General features: G+C 42.3%; 1 long non-coding RNA gene across 1 annotated transcript in view; it reads left to right on the top strand.

The window, feature by feature from the left end:
• Positions 1 to 3,518: 3,518 nt before the first annotated feature.
• LOC128312327 (uncharacterized) overlaps positions 3,519 to 23,195 on the top strand; it is a 23,799-nt gene continuing 4,122 nt past the window's right edge. Inside the window, exons 1-3 of the long non-coding RNA XR_008291451.1 lie at positions 3,519 to 5,160; positions 15,721 to 15,853; positions 16,978 to 17,048. This is a non-coding gene — a long non-coding RNA (uncharacterized LOC128312327). The remainder of the gene's footprint in view (positions 5,161 to 15,720; positions 15,854 to 16,977; positions 17,049 to 23,195) is intronic.

The following is a 23,195-nucleotide window of genomic DNA, read 5'->3' as shown; positions in this document are numbered from 1 at the left end:
CGGCTGAAAGGCGCCCCCTGGGTCCTAAGCCTCCTATGCCAGGCAAGATCACTAAGCCAAGAGAGAAACTCCCCCCAGAGAAGAGAGAGGCAGAGTTCAGGTTGTGCTTAGCAGAAGATCAGTTTGAGACCTACACTGACTGCATCCCCAGGGCTTTTCATCTCTTCTGTTTCCATTTGTGTGAGTACAGAAAGAGTAACTCTGTCAAGAGGCATCATTGTGGGGAGAAGGGTTTGAAATTATAGTCACAAGGGTGGACAATGTGCTAACTACACTAGTAGGAATTCAAGACCACATAAGGGGCACAAAAAAGAGTATCTAGGTGGAAGTAACTCTTTATACTCATTCCTGAAAAAGAAAAAGGGCTTTTGTGGTTTATATGTTTTTATGAACTTTAAAAAAAACAACAGTATGACATTGCCAGGGTCAGATCAGTCACTTTCCTTTGTTTATATTTTTGGAGTGTCATACATATTAGGTATACAGAAGAGGTCTCTTTAGTTTAAAACACATGTTAGGCAAACGTTGGGACATTTGCTCAGCTATATTTAATAGTCTACCCTTTCTACCAGCCCTGAATTCATAGAGGAAGTTAAGTCAAATGTTTGCTTTCCGCCCCCCCCCCACCCTGTGGGAAATCCATTCACAGTGATTTATATCCATCATTAAACCTCACCACATACATATGACTTAGGCCTTTTGGAGTTAGGCAGAAGGGTCCTCTTCCTGTTTGGCTGACAGTTTGAGTTCCCAGTTTGAAGCCTCAGTAAATGTGGAGACAGAACAGAGTGATTCTCCAGGACTACCTTGTGACTCAGGCAAATCTCAAAATAGAAATGAGAGACTGTTTCGATCGGAGGGCTTGTATCTTTAGGCAGTAATTTAGGGAGCAGAAAAAAAAAACTTCCTTAAATAAGTTTCAAAAGCTTTATCAAGGAAGAAAGCTAATGTCAATCCAACCACTGTGAAGTGAATTTGAATTTACTACAGTCAGATTTCAGACGTGGAAAGGACAGAGATAAACTTAGTTTACTTTTTACAGAAGTTTGCTGACTGTGTTTGATTCCTTCAGTCCCTTTAATAAAACATGTTGCTTTGTTTTTGCAGTCACGCTCCTGTCTCCCCACACAAACTTCTGATCCTCTGACTCCTGACTTGGCCTATGCTAGAAATTACACAGAGTCTGTAAATTTAGTCACATGTATATATATATATATACACAGATATGCCAAAATTTTATAATAATTTTCACATAATATTCAGGGGTCTTTTTAAAAACACTTTTATTAATTTTACAATTTCTTGAGAACTTACTGCATACTAGATATAGTTCCAGATACTGAGAAGTTGTCTGTGAATAAAATACTTGAAATCTCTGCCCTTACGGAGCTTACAATCTAGTAGGGAAAGATAAAGGATAAATATATAAAGTGTCAGGTGGTCTTAAGTGTTATGAAAAAAAAAAGTGAAAGGATCAAGGAGAGAACAATGGGGTGTATTTCACTTGCTAAAGAAAGCTTACACTATTTTCAGGGAACCAACAGGCTTTTTCTGTAGGCAGAAGGCCAAAGAGGAGGTCCTTTTTCCTTGCAGATCCTACTCTTACACCACTACAAGAGAAATATGATACACATTTTGTTTCATTACATAAAATATATAGGTTTGCAAAAATGAGAATGCAGTTTATTATTACTATTTTCTGAGAATGCAGATTTTAATTTCACAGCAGCAGGGGGTTCTTTTGGATTGATTCCTCAGCAGCTAATCTATTGCCTTTGTATGCAGTGAGTGCTCAATTATTGTCTGATGAAAAGCTCCTCAGACTCTGAAGGGCTACTTCTGCCAGATTATAATTCTTTCCCCTCCAGTTACAATAGAGACAGGCTATGCACAAGCCTGTAGTATCATTTTCAGATTATCTACTGGGTCCATATAGGGGTGCCAGTATTTCTTCCTCAGAATCCCAAAGCTTCTTTACCTGTTTCTGTTATCTAAGTTTCCTATTCAGAAAACTACTATCTGCTGTAATTTACACACCTTGATATACAGAAAAAAACATACTTTGTGCCATGTGTCTTATCAGGTACAGCACTACCTGGAAAAGATATAAGACAGGCCAGAGGAGATTTTTTTTCAGTTTAGTCATCTCTTTTTTTTCTCGCCTGTAAGGTATTTATCAGTGTGATTTGATTTTTTTCAGGAATGATAGGCATGTTTCTCAGTCCTTCAAAGACGTATTCTATTATAATAGGTTGAGTACCTTCTTTCCTCAGGGAAATTGGACTTAGTTAGAGATGTGCCTTTCATCATCATTGACTATGGTTTGGTCTTTTTCTTGATCTAGTTTTGAACTTTGTGTCATGTATTGAAGCAATATGGCTATATTTCATGACCTGTAGTTACTCCAAATTTCACATTTCTTCTGGAAATATTCCTGCAATAATAATATGATACAGCACTACTCATATACTCATTTTGGATTGTTTATATCCCTGAAGACAATGTTGTGAATACAATACTCTTACTAAATATTTCAGGGATGTTTGACTCTTGGTTTCATATTAAATCAGTACTGATCCAGAGAGACAAAGCCATATTGTTAACTCAGGAAATAGCCTCCAAAGCATTTCCCAAGAAAGATGGGCAGTTCATCTTGATAACAGAGTATGTTAGTGGAAGGGCTCTGGTAAGGAAGCCATAAAGCTGTTAAAAGACTTATGAATCTTTTGTCAGCAAAAGAGGGCTAACGTGTTGGTAAAAATCTTTGGAGTAAGATCTAATGAGTTGACTCCAGCTATTCTCTCCGTAATGTGCTTTAGAAGTAGCTACTGGGTCGTCTGGGCGGCTTAGTGGGTTTAGTGTCCAACTTTGGCTCAGGTCATGATCTCGCGGTTTGTGAGTTTGAGCCTGACATAAGGCTCTGCGCTGACAGCTCAGAGCCAGGAGCCTGCTTCAGATTCTGTGTCTCCCTCTCTTTCTGCCCCTCTCCTGCTCATGCTCTCGCTCTCTCTCTCTCTCTCTCTCTCTCCCCACCTCTCAAAAATAAATAAACATTAGGGCGCCTGGGTGGCTCAGTCGGTTAAGTGTCCGACTTCGGCTCAGGTCATGATCTCGTGGTTTGTGAGTTCGAGCCCCGCGTTGGGCTCTGTGCTGACAGCTCAGAGCCTGGAGCCTACTTTGGATTCTGTGCCTCCCTCTCTCTCTGCCCCTCCCCTGCTCATGCTCTGTCTCTCTCCCTCAAAAATAAATAAATACTAAAAATTTTTTTCTTAAATAAATAAACATTAAATATATATATTATATTTAATATAATATATATTATGTATATGTTTTATATATATATATATATATATATATATATATATATATATATATATACAGCTACTGAGATTTTGCTGAAAGATATTTGGGTGTATAATTGCAAACTGAGAAGGAGATGATTTTATGAAGCTTGTTAAGGAAATAATATGCCAATATCTAAACCCCAAGGCCATTTTCTTTGAAAGTATGGCCTTCAATGAATTACATTATTTCCATTTTGACACACAGTTAAGTGTTTAATAAATGTTTGAAGGAAAGGGGAAAAGCAGAGTACCACATAAAGAGAAAGAGTCTAATAAGCCTACAGAGAATAGTAATTTTTTAAGGATAAACAAAACAGCCAAGAGGGCTTGTGGATCACAGGTAACTTTCAGAAACAAGACATTCCACACTGAGGAAATGAGAAGCCACCCAAAAGCAGAGAACTTGGGAGTATCACATAACTGGTTTTGAGAAATAAAGGGAAGAATAAATTTCTCAAACACAAGTAGATTTTTACTTAGAGGCCAGTCTTAGAAAACATGGTTTTCACTTTGAGGAAAACACAGTCTTCAGTGTTGCAGGGATAACACTGGAGACTATAAATTTAATTGGCTGGTAAGACTAGTCTAGCTGTTGATATTTAAGGTAAATTAACCCAGCAAGCTACAGTTATGCCTCTTTTGGAAAAATCGAATATTCTTCAATCTCAGTAAACCGGAGCTGCAGCTTTTAAAATTTATCAACACCTAGTATGAGCTTTAGTGCTGACATTTAAAGCAAGAGAAGCATTATGTCAAATAATTCAGAGTGTAGGCTTTGGAAAGACCTGGATTCCAGTCTCAGCACTACAGTACGGTCTGGGGTAAATTACTTAGCATCCATAATTCTGAGTTTCCTTAGCCTGTTATTATCATGGTTAAGAGTATAGGTACCAATGTCAAGATTCAAATCCCAGCTGTCACTTACTAGCTATGTCATCTTAGGAAAGCTACTAAATTCTCTATGACTCAGTTTCCTTAAATGGAGTTTGAGAGAGAGAAAAATAGTACCTACCCCATTGGATTGTTGGTATTCATTCATCCCTGAATAAATTTCAGCTGTGTCAGTTTTTGTGTCAGTAACCTCTAACTTCAAATACTGAGTATATTTGCTATCTTCCAGAAACTTAGAATCTGGTTATAAAGATCAGGATGGCACATATGAAAATGAAAACAATATAGGATATAAGTAGGTGTTAAAGAATGTGATAAGACAATAAAGGTTTATTGATTCAATGATTATTAAACATCCAGTGTGCACCAGGCAGGCACTAAGTACCGAGTACTAGAGGGTGAACTCTACAGGGTCCTTGTTCTCAAGAAGATACTAGTAGGCAAAACAACAGTGAAATAAATGCTATGGTAGAGATTAGTACTGGGGGTGGTGGGAACTCACAGGAGGGGCATATGGCCTGGTTTTAAGAGGTTAGAAAAGGTTTATCAGAAAAAGTAAAATCTGAATGGGGAAGGAGTTAGTGTTCTTGGTAGGTCAGACAATGTGCAGAAGCCTAGAAATGTAGCCTGTTACTGTGGCTAGTGGGGAATTTAGGGTGGTGACTAAAATGAGGCCCAAAACCATGAAGCCAAAGAGGTGAACACTTGCTGACCAGGTTATGGAGGTTCCTGAGTGTCAACTTTATCCTGAAGGCAGTGAGGAGCCAGTAAAAGTTTTTTGTTTGTTTTTGTTTTTGTTTAGGAGCCACTAAAAGTTTTAAGCAAGAAAGTGACATGTTTTAGCAAGATCACTCAGGCTTCAGGGTAGAGAATTAGAAGTCAAGACAGAAAGCTGGAAGACCGACAAGGAGACTGTTGGACTAATGTAAGTAAGAGAGAATAGTGGAGCTGGATACAGAATTAAGTCAGGTCACCTGGGTTTGAATCCTGCTGTGCTGCTTAATAGCTAAGTGACCTTATGCATGTTACTTAACCACCCTATGTCTCTGTTTCCTAATCTGAAAATTGGAGATGATAATAAAATTTACCTTAGAGGCTTGCTGTGAGGATTAAAGCACTGAGAACACATCTGCCTGGCACATAGTAAGTGCTCCACAAATTCAGGTAATGAGGATGAAAAGAGGCAAACTAGGAAGAAGAATAAGTAAGACTCCATGACTGAGGGATGTTAGCAGCAAGTAAAAGGAGAAGCTAAGGAAGCTAGTTTCTGGTTTGGAAGCTTAGGAGATGGTGGTGCCATTAAGATAAGGAACAAGAGGAAAAGCAGGTTGGGGGAGGCCAATAAAAAGCAGTCAAAGATGGGCAAATTGCAATCAGGAGTGTGATGTTAGAGAAGCTAAAGGAAGAGTGTTTCAGGAAGGAGGGAATGGTCAGCATTATTAAATGCTACCAGGAGGGTCGTGTAAGATAAGAGCTAAAAAGAATTCACGCTGACAGCATGGAACCTGTTCGGGATTCTCTCCCTCTCTCCCTGCCCCTCTTCTGCTCACATGCACACTCTCTTTCTCTCAAAATAAATAAACTTTAAATACATGAATAAATAAATATGGGGCACCTGGGTAGCTCAGTCAGTTAAGCATCTGACTTTAGCTCAGGTCATGATCTCACAGTTCGTGGGTTCAAGCCCATCATCGGGCTGCAGAGTCTGCTTGGGACGCTCTCTCTCTGCCCCTCCCTGACTTGTGCTTTCTCTCTCTCCCAAAATAAACATATAAACTTTAAAATAGATAGATAGATAGATAGATAGATAGATAGATAAAATAAAAAGAATCCATTGGTATTAGCAAAAAGAAGGCCATAGGTGACTTTGTCACGAGGAATTTTGGTGTTGGGGGCTGGGGGAGTTAAATGTTTGGATTATGGAAGGAAAAGGAGATGATGAAGGGAGAATGTGAGAATGGACAACTCTCTCAAGAAGCTTAGCTGAGTAGTACTAGAAGTGGCTGGAAGGATATGGGCAAGGCTGACATTGGACCGAATGCACTGATTTGACTACTGACTGGTAGGTAAATTTCTGACTGGTTGTGCATCCATTCTAATTGACTCATAGCCATGCCAGGGAGGTTAAGAAGGGAGCTGATTTGAGGATAAGTAATGGATTTGGCTTCAGTGCTTCTGAATTTGACATAGGGAATTTGAATTTGACATATGCATGTAGAAATGCCCAGCAAGCAGTTTGATATGGGACTAATGACAGAAAAATCAGAGTAAGACGTAGGTGAGCGGGGATGTGCTAAGGAGGTACCAGGACAAAAGCGGGCTGAGAAGAAGGCTCAAAGGAACTCTGGATCTAGCCTTAGATCTCATGAGCATAATGAGAGTATGTGAACTCCATGAAGGCAGGTGCTGGTGGGTGGGAAATGGGTCTCAAAGTCGAGGTAAGAAACCAAGCCTCAAATCCAGACTTCGTTGCTTATCAAGATCATTTGCAATTAACATAGTTGCTCAGAGATGGAGCCCAGGAGTTCTAATCCATTAGGGAGAGGGAGCAGGAAAGGAAAGCCTGAGTTTGGAGTTGGAGCAACTGACCTTGGCCAAATGCTAGACCTAGTGTAGGCAGTGACATGGCATGGGCCTGTAGGTTAACTTTAGGAATGTAACACTTTTGCCCTAATCTTTGCTGTGTCTTCAAAATGTAAAAAATAAAGCTCATCTGTGTATTTCAGGTATGCCAAGCCCTGACTGTGGTGTTTCCCATGAGTTACTCTTATCATTCAGGGTTGTAGTTAGCATTTGTATTTATGTAAACAATATGTAAATCAGATGTTTATTAAATATATGCTGGGTCTGGGAATAACAAGGTAGCTGGGAAAATATTTCTGTTCCACCTTTAGAATCCTGGTATTTCATTCTTCTATTACTGTTTATTCTCTCAGTCAGCAAACAGCTCTTGAGTATGTTCTGTGTCAGGGACTGCTTTTCCTTTTATCATCTCAGTTCCTTCCTAGGTGTCTCTCTCACTCTGCACTGTCACGTGGACTACTCTCTTGGAAACTCTTCACCTATCTTTTCTCATGGGTTGGCTCCGTCCCACCTCTTCTTAAGAGATATCCTTTAAAGGATTTGTATGTCAGGAAATACTAATAACTGTTATATATTCTCCAGACTCTATTACAGTAAAATGGAGAAAAGAAAAAAAAGAATCCCAAAGAAGATCATAGAATGATTGTGACTCAAAGGAAATGGAAGGGCAGGAAAAATCAACATCTTCCTGCTCTGAGACCCAGCCATAAGAGATTGCTGCCCTAATTACCTCTGTGAAGCCCAGATAACAGAAATGAGTAGTATTATGGATGCAAGGGAGTGTCATAAGTGGACTCAAGATTGGCCCCAGCGTGTCAAGACCCTGAGTTCGATAATAGGAAGTTAAGTACAAGCTTCAAATACTCAGTGTATTCTCTGAATTCTTAATGATATTTCTACCTGGAGCTTTCTCTTACATTTACCTTAATGGCTCAGTTGGAAGTCAGCCATCACTACTAAGTGTCTTGAGTTTTATGCAGTATTGGCCACAACTTCCTTATTATCCTGACATTAGAAATAGAAATTTTGCCCAGTTGCAGCCAGGCTGTTGCTACCGAGGCAGTGGTGGAGCACTTCCACTTTCTAGGATCTTGTCCTCTCCAACACTGAGTGGCTTAACCTTTTGTCACCTTCACAAGTCATCGTTATTTATGAGAAAGCCTCCCATTCCTAGAATGGCTCTGCTATCAGAGCAGTAACATGCCTTTTGCTCTGAGTGTCTGCCCTCGTGGATATAGTAGGAAAATCTGCCCCAATAAACATTAAATTGTTAATATATGTAAAGCATCTAGAAGAGTGCCTCACAGGGGCTTCTGGGTGGCTCAGTAGGTTGAGTGTCTGACTTCAGCTCAGGCCATGATCTCAGTCTGTTATTTCAAGCCCCACTTTGAGCTCTGTGCTGACAGCTAAAATCCTGGAGCCTGCTTCAGATTCTGTGCCTCCCTCTCTCTCTGCCCCTCCCCTGCTCATGCTCTCTCTCTCTCTCTCTCTCTCTCTCTCTCTCTCTCAAAGATAAATAAACAATAAATTTTTTTTTAAAAAAAGAGTGCCTCACACATATAGAGAGCTTCTGCTGTTGTTGTTGTTGTTGTTGTTACTGATACCATCTAGGATCAGAAGCTAGAGTCTAGCTGAACCTCTGATTTTGCTCTTGTTATGCTGGATAATTTAAGCAAGTCCAAATTATCCAGAAATGGAGTTGAAAATATTTGCTTTCCTCTCAGTTTTGTAGCCATCGTCATCTCAAAAAGTCTTAAAAAGGTCCAAGTGTTATTACATTAGTATTTTTGCTTGTTAGAGTTTTAACATCTGTCCTCTGGTTTCCTAAGAGACTATAGTCCTCACTTGACAGTGGGTTGAATAATCCAGCAATGTCTGCATAGAATGATGTACATTTTACCCAGCCATCTACTGTTTACCAAACAGTAAACAGTAAAAATAAGCATCATAACTAACATTTACTGAGCTCTTAGTATGTGCCAGATACTGCTCTAAGTATTTTTATATATACTGTCTCATCTATTCTTCATAAACACCCCATGTGCAAGGGCGCCTGGGTGGCTCAGTTGGTGAAGCATCCGACTCTTGATTTCAGCTCAGGTCATGATCTTATAGTTCATGAGTTCAAGCCCTGCATCGGGCTCTGCACTGACACCTCAGAGCCTGGAGCTGCTTCAGATTCTGCTGCCTCCGTCTCTCTCTGCGGCTCCCCAACTTGCGTGCGCCTTCTCTCTCTCAAAAATAAATAAACATTAAAAAATTTTTTTAAAAACCTATCTGCAGACACAATTATTATCCTCATTTTATAAATGAAGAAACAATCATAGAGAAGTTAAGTAACTTGCCTAAAGCACAAGAATAGTAAGTGGAAGAAGAGCCAGGATATGCACCCAGGCAGTCTGATCCCATAGCCTGTGCTAAAAACCACTTCATTGTACTGACAGGGAGAACCCTAGCTTTGAGCAGAAGTCCACTTCTGATCTCAACTCCTCTACTCCATCACTTAAAAAACTGAATGATCTTGGGAAAGTTATTCAACCTTTCCGAACATGTTTACTCATTTGTAAAATGGGGATGGTAATGTATACTTTACAGGATGGTTGTGAAGATCATTGCGCACTTATTAGGTGTTCATTCAGTGTTGGTTTCTTCTCTTCCTGCTCTGTTCTAAGCACTACACTGGTGCTAGTGAGATGAAATGGAAAGCTGTGCCTCCTCAGGGTCCTTGCCTGGGGTGAAGAGGGAAGAGGGAGGAAGAGGGACCAACATGGCACCAAACCATTACAATATAGTATAAGAAATACCGCTGTAGAGGAACATACCGAGAGAGGTACAGAGAAAGTAACATTTCTCTGAATTGGGTCAGGGCAAAGTTGGAGGAGTTTCAAGGTGCCAGTGACATTTGTGTTGGGTATTGAAAGACAAAATAGGATTCGATGAGGTAGACATAGGGCATGAGTGTCCAGGCAGAAGGAGCAGCATGAGCACAGGTGTGGAAGAATGAAAGACCTTGGTAATGGCTTCTGGTAATGGCTAGAGGTTTGATATGCAGCTGGGGATCAGGGATGAGTTGGGAAATGATGATGACTCATGAGTTGCAAAAAAAGAGGCACACGAGCCTTCAGATTTCAGTATGTCCCTGCACCATTAAGACACAGACACATGTAAAACACATTTAAAAACAAAATAGAGTGAGCTTAAGGAAATCGAACAACAAAAAAACTTATGAATGCTCTTCTTTTTTTAACTGAGCTATCATTCACATACTATAAAATTCCATTTATAGCTACAATTCAGCAGTTTTAAGTATATTAACAAGGTTGTGCAACCATCATCACCATCTTAATTCTAGAACATTTTCATTACTCTGAAAAGAAAGCTATTATCTGTTAGCAGTCACTCCCTATCCTCCCCTCTTCCCAATCCTTCATCTACTTTCGGTCTCTAGGGATTTGCCTATTCTGGGCATTTTGTGTCAATGGAATCATACTATATTTGACCTGTCACGTCTGGCTTCTTTTAGTAGGCTTAACGTTTCTGAGATTCATCTGTGTTGTAACATGTATCAATGTTTCATTCCTTTTTATGACCGAATAATATCCCTTTGTATGGGTATACCACACTTTTTCATCCATTCATCAGTTGGTGGTGGTTTTTTCCACATTCAGCTATTACGAACAATGCTGATGTGAATATTCATGTACGGGTTCTTGTTTGATACTTGTTTTAAGGGTTTTTTTTCCCAAGTTTGTTTGTTTGTTTGTTTGTTTGTTTATTTAAAAATTTTTTCTTTTAATGTTTGTTTATTCTTGAGAGAGAGACAGGGCATGAGCAGAGGAGATGCAGAGCAAGAGAGGGACACAGAGTTCGAAGCAGGCACCAGGCTCTAAGCTGTCATCACAGAGCCCAATGTGGGGCTCAAAACCACAAACTGTGAGATCATGACCTGAACCAAAGTCGGACAATTTATTTATTTTGAGAGAAAGAGAGTACACGAGCCAGGAGTGGCAGAGAGAGAGGGAGAGAGAGAATCCCGAGCAGGCTCCACACTGTCAGCACAGAGCCTGATGTGAGGCTTGAACTCACAAACTGTGAGATCATGACCTGAGCAAAAGTCAAGAGCTGGACGCTTAACAGACTGAGCCACCCAGGTGCCCCTCTTGTTTTAAGTTTTTTGGGGTATATAACTAGGAGTGGAATTGCTGGATGATTCTATGTTTAACTTTTTGTGGAACTGCCAGTCCATAGAGGCTACACCGTTACATTCTCACCAGCAATGTGTGAGTGTTAGAATTTCTACACATCCTTGCTAACATTTGTTATTCCCACCCACCCCCCTTATTTCATTATTGTCATCCTAGTGGGGTAAAGTGGTAGGTATCTCATTGTGGTTTTGATTTGCATTTTCCTAATGAGTAATAACAAGATGTTGAGCATGTTTCCACATGTTTGTTGGCCATTCTTTGGAGAAATGTTTATTACAGTCCTTTGCCCATTTTTTTAAAAGTTTGTTTATTTATTTATTTATTTATTTATTTAGAGAATGGGGGAGGGGCAGAGAGAGTGGGAAGAGAGAGAGAGAATCCCAAGCAGGCTCTGCACTGTCAGTGCAGAGCCTGATGCAGGGCTCAAAACCACAAACCATGAGATCGTGATGTGAACCAAAGTCAGACACTTAACTAACTGAGCTACCCAGGTGCCCCTGCCCATTTTTTTTAAAATAGTTACATACAAATTAGTTAGCATATAGTGCACCAGTGATTTCAGGAGTAGATTCCTTAATGCCCCTTACCCATTTAACCCATCCCCCCTCCCATACTCCCTCCTGTAACCCTCTGTTTGTTCTCCATATTTATGAGTCTCTTATGTTTTGTCCCCCTCCCTGTTTTTATATTATTTTTGTTTCCCTTTCCTTATGTTCATCTGTTTTGTCTCTTAAACTCCTCATATGAGTGTAGTCATATGATATTTGTCTTTCTTTGACTGACTAATTTCACTTAGTATAATGCCCTCCAGTTCCATCCACCTAGTTGCAACTGGCAAGATTTCATTCTTTTTGATTGCCAAGTAATACTTCATTGTGTGTGTATATATATATATATATATATATATATATATATATATATATATACCACATCTTCTTTATCTATTCATCCATCGATGGACATGTGGGCTCTTTCCATACGTTGGCTATTGTTGCTAGTGCTGCTATAAACATGGGGGTGCACGTGACCCTTCGAAACAGCACACCTGTATCCCGTGGATAAGTGCCTAGTAGTGCAATTGCTGGTTCACAGGTTAGTTCTATTTTTAGTTTTTTGAGGAAACTCCATACTCTTTTCCAGAGTGGCTGCACCAGCTTGCATTTCCAACCCCTGCCCATTTTTAAATTGGGTTGTTTGTGTTTTCTGTTGTTGAGTTGTTAGAGTTCTTTATGTAATCTGGTAGTAGATTTTTATCAAATATATGAGATATTTTCTTCCAATCTATGGGTTGTGCTTTCACTTTCTTTTTAAAAAAAATTTTTTTAATGTTTATTTACTTTTGAGACAGAGACAGACAGAGCATGAACAGGGGAGGGTCAGAGAGAGAAGGAGGCACAGAATCTGAAACAGACTCCAGGCTCCGAGCTGTCAGCACAGAGCCCGACGCGGGGCTCGAACTCACGGACTGTGAGATCATGACCTGAGCCGAAGTCGGCCGCTTAACCGACTGAGCCACCCAGGCACCCCTCACTTTCTTTTTTAAAAAAATCTTTATTTATATGTTTATTTATTTATCTGTTTGTTTATTTTTAAGTAATCTCTACACCCAACTTGGGGCTTGAACTCACGACCCTGAGATCAAGAGACGCAAGCTCCAACAATGGAGCCAGCCAGGGACCCCTGCTTTCACTTTCTTGATAGTTCTTTGATGAATAAAAGTTTTCAGTTTTGATGAAGTTTAGTTTGTTTTGTCTTTGGTTGCTTGTACTTTTGGTGTCATATTTTGCATGTGTATATCCAGCGGTCCCAGCACCATTTGTTGAAAGACTATCCTTTCCTCATTGAATGGTCTTGGGACCTTGCGGAAAATCAGTTGTTCATGGATGTATGAATTTATTTTTGGACTCTTAGTTCTCTATTCCATTGATATATGTGTTTATCCTTATGCTGGTACCATGTTGTTTTGATTACTGTAGCTTTGTGAATTCTCTCTACTTTTATTATTTCAAGTGTGCTTCTGAGTACATTTGTGTATTGTGGTCAGTATTTTGTATTTTCCTGTTTTTTGGAACATGTACTTCTTCATGGATCATATGCATTATCAGTACCTTGGTCATTTAAAATAATTATGAAGTGTTTGTTTTATTGCCTTGCTGTGCTGTGCTACTTTTGTTAAGCTTTTATTTCACTCTATTTCCTGGGTTTCTTTTAACTTTTCTAGATAGCCTTGTTTGCACTGTTTCTTCTGGAACCAGACTCATTAGCTGTCAAGCCCCACCCCCTGGATGTCAGAGAATGCTAGCTGCGGTTTTTAGGTCATCTTCACAGAAACTCAGACCACTCCCATCTGCCTCAGCTCAGACTCAATACTTCCTGCCAGTTGTGAGTTGAATTTCTGGGGTAGAAGTCCTGCTAAGGAAACATATTTCTTGAAGCAGAGCTCTCCAGAGGTCAAGAGTGGCACCAACCTTACAATCTGCTGTATGCATATTTGTAAATTACCATTCCTGAAATATCATACTTATGAGACACATGGGAAAGAACCTATCTTTTGAACTTTTCTCATGCTGCCAAAACAAGCATTTACAAATGCTGTTTCCATATGCAATATGTCCCTGTCTTTAGAAAGGAGGAGCTTCCAGAAATTATGGGATTTGTTCAAGGTTACCCAGTGACCTTACAATGCTATGAGGAACAGAATTCATCCACCATTCCCACTGATCCCTTTCTCATCATCATTACCCCACACTCCTCTATTTGTCAACAGAAGATAGAATTTACTTCTCAATATTTTCCCCAAGGGAGGTTTCAAGTTTCTTCTTCTACTTTGGTAAATAACACAGGTAAGGGGCCTCAGTGGATAACTTGCATTCATTGTACCACTCTTTGAAGGATCAAAATCATGGGCTCTGGCAACAGATCTATGAGAGAAGGGAGACAGGAGAGAAAATAATCTATAGCCTCAATGTGTTCTGAACTCTTTAGGAATTTTGGATGAGCAGAGATGCTCAGTTTTCCCCCATAACAAATAGGGTGTCTTCTGTGAAACTTGATTGTAGTGGTTATTGATCAAGTTGGAACTTTCAAATATATGCAAAAATAAAGGGAATAATATAATGAATTAGCAGGTACCTGCCACCCAGCTTGTAGAATCATCAACATGTGGCCAATCTTGTCTTATCTCTACTACCATTTACTCCTTTTCCCCACCGGATTATTTTGAACCAAAGCCAGTATATTGATCAAGTTTTCAGTTTCTAGTTGTTGTTGAAGCTATTTGCCTTAGATACTGGGATGTGCGCTCTCATTTAGATTACTTTTAGCATTTTTATTGAGACTGACATTCTCTGGCAGGTTTTTGTTTTTTGTTTTTTGTTTTTGTTTTTTGCACTGGTAGAATCACAGGAGTTTTCTGGCTTCACACTCTGTTCTTTTGTCTCTCCCTCCCCAGAGTCCTATGACCCTGTCAGGTTTGATCCAAGTGCCTAGACCTCCACTTACTTATTCTCCTAGTTCACTAACTCTAAAGTATGAGGTTAGAGGCTTTAACAGTCTTTGTCATTAATTACCCTATATACAGTGCCTAGCCTGGCATGTAATAGGTGCTTAATAAATGTTGTTGATGACTGAATGGAGGAATTCCGTATGGCTTTCCACTCACCTAAACCTCACAATCAGCTGTTTTAACAGTGCACTTGGTTCTATGTATCTTTTTTTTAATGTTTATTTGTTTATTTTGAGAGAGAAAGAAAGAGGCAGAGAGAGAGGGAGAGAATATCCCAAGTAGGCTACATGCTATCAGCACAGAGCCTGACATGGGGCTCAATCTCAGGAACCATGAGATCATGACCTGAGCCAAAATCAAGAGTCAGATGCTCAACCAACTAAGCCACCCAGGCATCCCTGGTTCTGTTATCTTCAGTGAGGAGAAAACTACCTGAGCCTCTTGAGAAGTAGATTTTATTATCCTTGACCCCTTGTCTAGCTGAAGAATCTGAATTTTCCTGGCTCCCCCTGCTGGTCTCTCCCAGGTAGTTGCATACAGGTGCCTCAGGTGGCAAAGAATTGGAGCCAGAGCCAAGTTCTGCCAAGGAAAAATAGAACATTGTTGTGGAGTGCCCTAGCCAGTCCAGGCAGATCTGAGGAGGAAGAGAGCAGCTTGTTGAAAACAGTTCAGGGAAGTGCAGCTTTCTGTATAAGGGGCAGGGATGGTAGCCCAATGCCAGCAAAGGTCAAAACAGATCTGGAGCCTGTAGCACTAGAACTCCACAAGTATCACGACCACATGGGCCCATAAATGAGCTGGTCATTAGGTGGGGATCAGCCTCTACATTGACAATAGACATGTGCTCCTTGTCTCCTTAAGACAAAGCACCCTGAGGTCAGACATAGTCACCATGCAGGCTAAGTGGCTACAGGGTTTTATTTTGGCTTCCTGTGAAAGTTGAGGCAAGCGGGGTGGTGAATGTAGATGGGAGTGTCCCTAGAGTTCATGGTCTTATGTTGGATACATGACCCCATCTCCAACTCTTAAGACCAATAATATAAAATCTCTGTGGAGCTCTGGGTGTATGCTCTACTGGGGCCTCCTCCCTCCACCCTCTGTAAAAACAATAAAATGCCCCACACCTACCACTCCTTATCACATTTCTTGGTTATTTACATGTATTTGTCTTTTCCACAACGCAACTTCCCAGAAAGTGGGCTGTGGCAGAATGCATCTTGCCAGACTCCAGCCAGCTGCAGACATCAGGAAGAGGGTTAAAGATGGCCAGACACTAGGGGCAAATCCCCTCCTCTTCTCTCCAACCCCAAACCCCAAGTACCAAGGTAATTACACTTAAAGTTGAACATGGAAGTAGGCTTTTGTTACCTTTCAGGACCTAGAAGAAAGCATGTGACTTTCCCCAATATACAAGGAAAGGAACCCAATCCAGAAGAACCCAATGGCATGAAAATTGCCACTGGACAATTCAGGGGATGTAGCAGAGGCCAAAGCAGATAAATATGTAACATGTCAGGGATGCTAAATGCTAAGAAAGAAGAAAAAGCAAGAAAGAGGAATAGGGCAAGAGTGTGTTGTTTTAAATTTGGTGGTCAGAGAAAACAATTTTGTTGAAGTGAGGAGCAATGTCTGTGATCATCTGGAGAAAGAATACTCGTGGCAGAGGAACTAGAGAGTGCAACAGCCCTGAAGCAGGAGCATGCTTCGCTTGTGGGAGGAGCAGTGAGTAGACAAAGTGGCTGGAGCTAGGTGAGTGAAGGAGAGAGCAAGGTCAGGGAAGAAACCAGCAGCCAGATCATATGGGGGCTTGTACACCTTTGCAAGGGCTTTAGGTTTTGCTTTGAGTGAGATGGAACGCCACTGAAGGGGTTTGGAACCAAAAGCAATGTGAACTGACTTAGGTTCTACAAGGCTCACTCTGGCTGCAGTGTAGAGACCAATCAGAAGGAGGCAAGGGTGGAGAAGGAAAACCAACTAGAAGACAGTTGCCAGAGAGAGGTGAGTGAGGTGGTTTGGACCAGAGTAGTAGTGAAAGTGGGAAGAAGCTCTTGACTTGTAAATGTGGTTTAAAAGTACAGTTAGCAGAGTCTGCTGATGGGTTGGAGGTGGGGTGTGAGAGGAGGAAAGGGCCATGGCTGCCTGCAAATGTTTTGGCCTGCGTCACTGGAAGAATGGAGTTGCTCTTTATTGAGATGAGGAAGACTGAGAGAAGAGCAGATTGGGGCAGAATGGGGAGAATTCACCAGTTCTGTTTCTACCTATTGAGTGAAATACCTATTTGATTTCTTAGTGGAGGTATCCATTTCAAATGATAGTAGACATTCCAAATAACAGCTCCCCCAAAGAATAATAATAGCTAATACCATTTACACAATGCTTCACAGTTGACAATGCTTATTCTGTTTCCACATCACCCACATAAGGTAGTTTGTTTCTTTCCGTTTTACAGGTAAGGAAGCTGAGACTCAGAAAGGTTCTGCACAAGAGAGGCAGTGTTTGAATGTTGCCTCACAGAGGTAGGTGGCAACCAGCAGCCAGTTAGCCTTTAAGAGTAGCAGTCAACCAACAGAGAGACCACCTCTTACCCAAGGCTCTCAGGTAGGAAGACCTAGACCTCCCTAGCCCTGTCCCCAGCCCTCTCACAAAGAAGAGCCAGCAGGAAAGTGGAGAACAGGCTGTGTCCCCTCCCCTCCCCTCAAACCACCAGAGCCATGGCCAGATCTAGCTTCCCTGGGAGGGGCAGGGCAGGAGCTTTGAAGGGGAACTTGAGATGGACATTTCAAAAATGAATATTTTTATTTGTGTACACATTTAAAATTAATCTTGAAGACCAGAGGGAGACTATTCTAATTCCTAAAAGTAGCTGAGAATCTGTAGCATCCATCATTAAGCTACCCAGTGAAAAAAAGGGGTTTGACATGGCGTCACTGAGGGCAGCCATTGAAAAAGATCAAAAACCTTTAAGTTTATACAGGATATGACACCCAGAAAAACCAGTGGCAATTGCATTTCCTTCCAGCCTTTTTCCCATGTATCTTTTTAACATTGTTCAGATCTTACCAGCTAGGCAAGTTTGTTTTTCCGTAACCTGTTGTTTTCTCATCACTACTTAATACAAACATTTCCCCCCATGGTCTTAAATATTTTTGTAATCATCATTTTCAGGTGGCTGTACACTAACCAGCCACTTAGTCTGCTTCCACAATTTATATACATCTTTGTGCATTAAGCTGTTGAGGGTTACCTTGCTAGATATCTCCCAATGAGTAGAATTATTGGTTTAAAAGATAGAAACGTTTTTAGACTTTTGATAAATTCTAATAATTTTCCAGAAAAGTTCTTCTAGTGGCATAGGAAAATAAGAGTGAGCCTTGGAAGATCTTCTGGTTCTAAATCTCAGGCTTTTATTTATTTACTTATTTATTTTATTTATTTATTTTTTAAATTTCTGTGCTGGTCTTCTTGTGAAATGGAGACGAGTGCATGTGTCATGATCACGAGAATCAGAACCATGACCTCAGTAAACAGCAGTGGTGCTTGTTATAATGAGAGAAGATTTGCAGAATTCCTAGGAAATTGTCTTTGTTCAGTCACCCACACTGGCCCCCACATTGGAGGACAGTCTGCCCTCACCAGTTCTTCTTCTCAATCTGATGGCTGGCAGACTTTTCCCAGCAGCTCCTACACAGTCTGAAATGACTTTTTTCCCTCAGTGACATGAATGGGTTTGTCGCTTTGATTGTCAGCTCCTATCTGGGCTTCAAGGGCAAATTTCCCCATGTCCTGCTTTCTCTGAGCTCCTTGCTCCTCCCACACCCATTCTACATCTTCAAGTCCTAAGGGTACCTCAAGGTCCTACTCTAACACTATCTTCTCAGACCTGGCTGGCACTTCATCCTTCTCCAAATCATCAGAGCATTTATTTCCCTTCACCTCTCACATTACATTCTCTCTTATGGTACAGACATCCATTTATGTGTATGTCTCATGTCCTACTCTGTATTCGTAAGCTCCTTGAGAATGGGAATCGAGTCTTTCTTAGTACACAGAATATCTGTTCCATGAATTAGTCGTTGCTCAGTGCCAAGTACTATTCTAGGTATTGAGAATACAGAAATGAATTATCTTTGCATGAATACCATTTGCAAAGAAACCTGGTCTCCTATGGGGAGATCAATTCATAAAAACGTGATGCAGAAGTAGAAATATGTGCAGAACAGAGAGATGGCACAGAGGGAAGCACAGTGATGGAGCCCTGGGCTCCACAGTCAGGCAGTTCAGGACCCCACTTGGCTCCGCCAACTTCACAGCTGTGTGACATTGGTGGTTACCTTTTCTCTCTGGGTCTCAGTGAGAATAAATTAGTACCTACCCTACAGGGTTGTCAATACACATAAGGCCTCTAGTGTGGTGTGTGGCACATGGTAGTGACGTAATAAATGAAAACTGGGGTGCCTGGGTGGCTCAGTTGGTTAAGTGTCCAACTTCAGCTCAGGTCATGATCTCACAGTTCATGAGTTCAAGCCCTGCACTGGGCTTTCAGTTGTTGGCACAGAGCCTGCTTCCGATCCTCTGTCTCTCTCTCTCTCTGCCCTTCCCCTGCTCTCTCTCTCTCTCATACACACACAAAAAGAAAAAGAAGAAAGAAAGCTATCTCCCTTCTGGAGGGGGAGGGAAAGCTGTGGAGACGAGGGGCCATCTGAGCTGAGCTTTTGAATAAAAATTCCTCAGGTAGGCAAGAGATAAGGACTTTACAGGCAGAGGAAACTACATGAATAAGCAAATAGTTTATCAGGATCCAAAAGCCCTGCCACTCATGGAGTTTGTGCTCCTTAACATGGACACCAAAGCAGTCAACAGGCTCAAGGCATGGATTTTGACTCAGAAGAGGAGAAAATCAGGAGCGAATGCCCTTGCAGGAGGGAGAGAGATGTCAATAATCACGCAGTTTCCTTTTCAGTGTTGCTGCAGGCTTTGACCTCTGCCTGGTATGGACAGGCCACCAGATAGGGCACCAGATTTGGGGAGGGCAACAGACTTTCCCTGAAGCAAAAATAAATTATTTGCCTGCTGTGCCAATCCATAGTGATACAAAAAAGCTTTATTCAGAAGCACCTACCTCCACACTGCCTTGTCCTCCAAGGAAACTTGTTTTGTTAGGAAGAATTCTTCTCTTAGATAAATATTTGGCATTTCCTTTCACAGCAGTTTAGCAAGAGCTGCAGATCCAGACATTAATTGCTCTACCCTCCTCCTCTCCACCCCCGTGAGAACTGCTTCACAGGGTATGAAGGCACCCTCCACTCTTAGAGAGGTGCAGAGGAGGGTCAGAGGTAGCCATAGGGAGGGTGGGGAGCTGGCTGTGTAAGGACTAGAATTCTGGAGGCCCTGCTGCCAGGTACCCAGTGGCTAGGGATGATTATGTAAATTAGAGGAAGTCCCACCAGCCCACTTTCTCCAGGGCCCAGGATAGATTTTAGAGATGCTGCTGATAACATTAGGGTCAGTTTCAGGGTAACTTTAGGGTGAGTGCTGACTATTGTCACTCAAATGTAAGGGAGGGCATGACTGTGGAATTTCCTCTTGCAAGGGGCCCTCAAGAGAACTGGGAAATTCTGAATTCGCTGCCCAGGCTGGCAGCCATGACTTCATCCCTGGTGCTTCAGAGTCCAGACCTTTCAGAAAAGCCAGAAAGCAGATAGATAAGCTCCCAGAAGAACTGGGGCAGATGGTAATGGGATTCATTCACCACTCCCTCCAACTCCTTCCTTTTGTCAGCTCCCTGCCCACTCTCTTCCCTTTTTCCTTCCCCTCCTACTTCTACCCCCAAAAGCAGACCTAAAGGAACACAAAAGGACCAGGAAACAGGACAGGTGACCCCGGCAGACAGTTCTTGTTCTGAGCACATTAGGCCCTTCTTTGCATGGGCTCTGAAGTTCTTGGAATGACCTTGGTTTGGCAATGTGGCATTGCACTCTGCATGGATCCATGGATTGATCCGAAGACCAAGAAATCACAAGCTCTGCGGGTCAGATAAGCTTAACTCACACAAACAAGGAGCCCGTGGTGGGCTGGGACCCCAGTCTGGGTGAAATCCAAGATTTGAAACCAGGGGAGGACCTGGAGAAACAGGCTTGGGCAGTGGTCAGCAAACTCTAGCCTCAGGGACAAGTCCAGCCTGCCACCTGTTTTTGTACAGCTCGTGAGTTATGAATGGTTTGTACCTTTTTTAATGGTTGGAGACAAATCAAAAGCAGCAGAATATTTTGTAACATGTAAAGATTGTATGAAATTCAAATTTCAGTGTCCATCAGTGAAGTTCTGTTGGAGCCCAGCCATGACCATCCATTTATGTATTGTCTGTGCCTGGCTGCTCTTACACAATGGCAGAGTTGAGTAGCTGTGACAGAAACCATATGGCCCACAAAGATGAAAATGTTTACCCTCTGGCTCTTTACAGAAAAAGTTTGCCTGCGTTCATTATTTTGAGAGCGTAGCCTGGAGAAGGAGATAGTGCAGGTAAACTAAAAGGGAGCTTTGTGTTTCCTAATGTGCTCATAATGGATCAGTCCATGTAATCCTCGCAGCAGCCTCGTGAACAGGAACTGTTTGCTATCCTTGTTTTCCACATGAGGAAGAGGAGACACACCTGCCAGAAGTCACCCAGTTAGAAAGTGGTGGTGCTGGGCTCTGCACCCAGCTAGCTATCCCCAGAGACCACTGTGAACCAGGGCACCATGGTGAAGACCCAGGAGGGTGAGATTCAGATGCCCAGAGCCATGGAGGGAGAGCCTCCCAGGTGGAGGGTGTTCCATGGGTGAAGGCCCAGGGCTGGCAATGAATGGTGCACACTGAAAATGTAAGGAGCAGAGGGGGGAGCTCCAGTTGGATGGGACAGCTGGGGTCAAGCCATGACACTTCCGGTGCAGGGTAGTCGTGAAGAAACAGTCTGGGCCTACGTTCAGGTTCTCAGTGTACCTCTTAAAGCTGTGTGTTTGGGGCAAGTTGCTTAACTGTAAAAATAGTGTCTACCTCTTTGGGCAGCTGTAAGGACAGACTGAAGCAATGTGTGTGAGGTGTTTAGAAGGGCACCTGGCACTCAGTAAACACAACATGTGCTGTTATTATTGAGGTTATTGTTGTCAGAAACTGGATGTGTTGAAGGTTGGCATAAACAAAGGCCTGATACATGAAAAATGAAAGCACAAGTGGGGACTTGTGCTTGGGGCATATCAAGTAAAAAATGTGGGATGGGAGCCAGGGAAATACATACGAGGCAAGTTGCTGTAGAGAGTTAGTTTTGGGGATCCCCCCCCCAAGGCTCTAGAGGGACAAAGGAACAGAGAGAGTCAGGGAAGGGCTTAAAGTTCACTGTCACCCATCAGGAGCCTGGCTTTGTGCCCAGCACCTGGTATACATTATTAATCCTCACTACAACCCTCCCAAGTCAGTCCTGACACCCCCATTTTACAGATAAGGAAGCCAAGGCTTGGAGAATTGCCAGAATTATGTGTCTCAGAAAGTATGTCCGGAGACTAGCCATAGCCCCAAATGCAACAGGCCTCCAGGTCCCACTTTTGGCTATCAGTGGACAGATTTCTCAGTAGCCCTATGTACCAGGGGTTCCTTGGTGCCACAGGGCTTCCCTCGCCTATGCCAGTGGCATAGATGGGTGATCACTGCTGTGGGGAAGTGAGGCCAAGTCTTTGCCCAGGCCATCAGGCAGTGGCTGGACAGCTTCTGGTGTGGCAGCTCTGCCTGGAGCAAGTGACTTGGGAGTGGGGTGCAAGTCACCTGAGAGGGTTACCTAAGCATGAAGAGTGCTTACCCAATAGGGTCTCTGGGCACTCTTTCCAGCACTAACCCTGGCTTCCTCCGTGACTTTTTCGTGCTGCACTGTGCAAGCCCTTGTCCCAGGGCCCTGGCAGAGTAAGGGCCTGCTCTGTGCTGAGCACGGTAGTGGACATTTACGTGTGTGTAAAGGCACTGTTGCTGGAGCTTGGGAATGAAAGTTCTGGAGTCAGAGGTCAGAACTGAGTTTGTATGCTGGCTCTGACACTATGTGACAGGGGTGGGTGGGATGCCTCTACCTCTCTGAGCCTGTTTGCTGGCCTGCAGGAGGGGGATGGTAATGGAACCAACTTTACAGGTTGTGCTGAGAATTAAGCACAGAAAATGTTAGCTCATGATGGTCTCCCTTACTCTTCATGCCTGTTTATCTGATGAGGAAATTGAGACTCAAAGATTTGCCCAGGGTTGACAGCAAGCAGATGGTGGATCTGTACAGCCAAAGCTCAGGTGTTTTTTGTTTTTTTTTTTTAATGTTTATTCATTTATTTTTGAGAAAGAGAAAAAGTAGGGGAGGGGCAGAGAGAAAGGGAGAGAATCCCAAGCATGTGGGGCTCGAACTCAAAAACCGTTGAGATCATGACCTGAGCCTAAATCAAGAGTCAGATGCTTGACCGACTGAGCCACCCAGGCGCCCCAAAGCTCAGGCTCTTTACCCTTAACCATGGCAAAGTAATTCCACCTTTACGCACCCATGTTCTGCACAGCTTTCCTCCCTCTGGCCTGAAGGGCACAGGTGTACAGAGGAGATGCAGGGGTTGGGAGGCAGGCAAGGGTACCTCCTCTTGCTGCTCAGGCCTCCAGGTGAGTAGTGCTTTG

The sequence above is a fragment of the Acinonyx jubatus genome, chromosome D3, assembly GCF_027475565.1.
Source record: "Acinonyx jubatus isolate Ajub_Pintada_27869175 chromosome D3, VMU_Ajub_asm_v1.0, whole genome shotgun sequence".
Classification (NCBI taxonomy): domain Eukaryota; kingdom Metazoa; phylum Chordata; class Mammalia; order Carnivora; family Felidae; genus Acinonyx; species Acinonyx jubatus.
The sequence above is the reverse complement of the archived record's forward strand: the minus strand, read 5'-3'. Positions and strand labels throughout refer to the sequence as shown.